Source organism: Sinocyclocheilus grahami, unplaced genomic scaffold, assembly GCF_001515645.1.
Source record: "Sinocyclocheilus grahami isolate Dianchi unplaced genomic scaffold, SAMN03320097.WGS_v1.1 scaffold483.1, whole genome shotgun sequence".
NCBI classification, from domain to species: Eukaryota; Metazoa; Chordata; class Actinopteri; order Cypriniformes; family Cyprinidae; genus Sinocyclocheilus; species Sinocyclocheilus grahami.
Genome location: NW_015505662.1, coordinates 355,038 through 359,088, shown reverse-complemented (window position 1 = coordinate 359,088; position 4,051 = coordinate 355,038).

The following is a 4,051-nucleotide window of genomic DNA, read 5'->3' as shown; positions in this document are numbered from 1 at the left end:
TATATATATATATATATATATATATATATTTTTTTTTTCAAAGGAACCATCATTGTAATCATTCTTACAACACCCTTTTTAGTTTTTGCAGAGTATGAAGTTTTTTATTTAAGTAACAAAAAATGCAGTGTACATTTATAACAAACATACATAATAAATGTAATAAACAGACATGTTTGTCTTCAAATATATTTTACTAAAACAGAATCATATGCAGACATTTCTGTGAACATTTCTGTGTGATGATGGAAACAAATCCCGGAATCAGTGTTTTTTGTAACCGATTATCTGAAACATGCAATTAAAATGTATCTAATTTGTATAAATTAATACAATTTCACAACTTAATTTGCATTTTTTTCAAATCACAGATGCTATTAAAATATACAATATCCAACTACTAACAAATGTATCGCAACTCTTACACTCTTGTATGAAATTGGCCTTGGATTAACTTGAACTTTATTTAAAAATAAATAAATAAAAATAAATAAATAAATGTTTTTTTTCATGTTGGAAATTTTGTATTTACAAGTTGATCACACTTGAATGCCACCACAAAATCTTAAATGAAACTATGGATTTTCTTTGAGCCCAGAGATTCCTAAGAAACATGGAGGACACAATCAATGCAGCGTCTGTAACTTCCTCTCAGCTAGCTGCCTCAGTGTTAGCCTTAATCAAACCCCATGTTTTCACCCATCCAATATCCATTTGCTTTGTGACAAAATCCTTTTTCACAGCTGAGTGAATTTGTGTTTTTGAATGTTTGTGGATCAATGGACTGCCGGTGTCCGGACGGAATTCACGCCTGCAGCTTCTGGCTAATCTCCATCCTTACTGGGTTTTTAATCCAACTCCTAGCACTGGATTTAAGGCCTGGCCAAATGACCTATTTACTAATGTTGGCAGAACAGCAGCAGACAGAGCATGGCGTATCTCACGAGACAAGGTCTCTGACATACATCGCGTGGTGACCTCATTTTCATCATGCAGGGCTTTAGCTGAATGAGGTGCAAGCGAAGCTGCCACTAAAGCAGAAAGTAACACATGGGACTGGATGAAACATAAATAAAGGATGGAGACTTTGAGATGTACAAATGGATTTAGTGTTGGTTAAATAGTGAACAGATTGTCCATGCTACTTCTTCAACATGAAGTTAACATGAAATCAAAACTGCTCTTAATACACATGTCTGATCTTATTGTACATGGTTAATTGGTGCATGTTATTTCAAATGTAAAAAAAAAATTCAGAGTATTTTATCAAAATGTAGCTTGCTCTACCTCTGAAGCAACTTTCTTTTGAGGTGACATCACTAATCCCTTACTTTTTCTACCCCATTTTTATGATGAATTTTTTATTCATAATTATCACTAAGCCTTTAGAGGGTTGCACCACATGACATTTTACACCCTGATCTGGCCTTAAAATATCAAATAAAAATACTGAAAATTGAAAACATAAAAATTACTGAGCTTGACAAACAGTCATGGGGATCTGTAGGGGTTCTGTGTGTTGGTCGCGCTACATGACATTAATTTTGCAGACAAACATGTTTTAAACATTCATAAGCAGTGAAAATCTCTTTTTCCAAGAAATAATAATAGATTATAACAAATAATTTTCTTCTCAATAATTTTCTTCTTGCAATGGGGCTTTTTTTTTCATTATGATATCAGGACAGTTGTACCACCCTGACACTTTATGCATCCCAAAAACATCAAAATGAATTTTAATTCAGAAAATAAAAACATGTTTGTTATAGAAGAGGTCTATTCAAGTCACTATACGCATGAACTGCATCTTAAATGCATTTTTAATAAAATAATGGATAGGACAAAAATTATCTATAATTCATGATGGAAAATAAAAAAGGCTTTTGTCACTGAATACCCTACTTAACTAAAAACAAAAAAGTCACATGACAGAAAACAAACAAAATCCATAATAAAGCCGAGCATCTGATAAGGCCATTGGCATTAAACTATGAGTTTCCTTGAAGTGCATAATATAAAGCATAAAATACAGAAAAAAATTGCTTTTTTTATCCAATTAATTAAAAAAAATCAACCGATTAATCGATCAATCAATATAATCGCAAGTTGCAGCCCTAGTTTTATGCTGACTTGGCCAAAAATAACACTGCCTTTTTTTGGGTTGCAAATGGTTTCAAACAGCCAGGGTAATGTGTTGGATTTCTTATGACATTAGGGCCTTTCGCACCGCGGGAACCTTTTCATAGTACCAGTACTAATTGTGGAACTACCCACTTTTTGCCGTTTTCGCACCGCCAGAACTGGGTGCGACTTTAGTATCGGACTGCCTTTTTCGAGAACCAAATTAGCTCCTAATCCGGAGCAGGGTCTAACCAGCACAACTGGTACTAATCGTGACGTAAATAGACATTGATTGGCCAAACGCGTATGAAAACGCCCTCACCCGCCATGATTTAAAACGCTGTGTAAACATTGTGTCAACTTATTTCGCAAGTATGGAGAACAGCGATAGATGGACGGACGCTGAAGTGCAGGCACTTGTAGCAAATGTAGCACTGACAGTTGTCGTTGGAGATTCTTAGTCCTCCTTTCGTATACGTCAACTTTCCATGTCCATTATTGTGAAACCTGCGAGACACAACAAAAACACAGCTCCGATCACAGCGTCCTCCATCCTCCTATTGTTAATGCTGTTCTTCTTTGTTTCTGTTGTTGAACGCCGCGCACAAATGACGTCGCTGTCGACCGGCTTACGTCACTTCTTAGTACACACTCTCGGTGTGAATGCAACCCTTTAAATGGTACTGGGAAATAGTTCGCGCAAAATCATCCCAGTACTTTAGTACTGTACATTTAGTTCTGGAACTAAAGCGGTGCGAAAGGCCCTAAAAACTCAAAATCCCAACCCATTATGATTTTAAACTGGTTAAACTGGCTTCAGACCTGACACTGCTTCAGGTCAAGGCAAAAATAAAGATGACACCTTCATATTAGTGGTTAAGTCTGTCTAAAGTTTGAATCTAAAAGTCCTCAAGTGTGCTAAAAGGAGATCAGGGTGGTATTTTCAGGCCCTCACATGGGGAAAGTCTAAAAGCACTAGCTGGCTTCCCACTGAGCAGTCCCTTTAAATAGACTGACAGCATGGCCTCTGCGCTCTCAGCTCTACTAATGATGTGCTCAGCCTCATGGGCAACCATGACCAATAACAAGGTCATTGGCCAGCTTGTACCTTCATGCTGGGGGCCGACAGCGCTCAGTCCTACTTTCTTGTCTGAGAAGCAGCAATTACTTTTCCTTGAGAGGCTTGATTGGGTGCTATTCAGGGACACAACCACTAAAGGGACTGAGCAAATGTTGTTTTTGAAGGCCAGGGTAACCCTTGAACACTGCAAACTTAACTGCCAAAGGGTCTGCAAAAATATATCCTTAAGAAGTCTTTAAACAAAGTCAGGTTTGAAAATTATTAAACGAATAGTTGACTTAACAATGACTGTTCTTCAAATTTGTCATTATTTACCCTTCATGTAGTTCCAAACCGTATAATAATTGATTTGATTTGATTTAAACTTCAGAAGCGTGTCAGTCTAATTATTGAATGAATCCTTCAGGCTGGTTCTGATCAAGTGAACAGAACTGACTCAAAAGAATGAGACATCACTACTCTGATGAACTCTCAAGATTTTCAATAATGACTTAAAGGGATAGTTCACCCAAAAAATAACTTTTTGTCATAATTTACTAACTCTCAAGTTGTTCCAAACCTGTATGAGTTTCTTTCTTCTGTTGAACACAAAAGAACCACTTGACGATAACTTGACGAAGAACCACTTGACGATAACCATTGACTTCCATTGCATTTTCCCCAATAGAAGTCAATGGCTACTGACTATTTGGTTCTATTTGGTTACCAGCATTCTTCAAAACATTATCTTCTGTGCTCAACAGAAGAGAAAACTCACACAGGTTTGTAACAGTCAGAATTAAATGACGTGAGTAAATGATGTGATGACACAATTAATCAAATGAAAATAAATTATTTTTATTATTATTA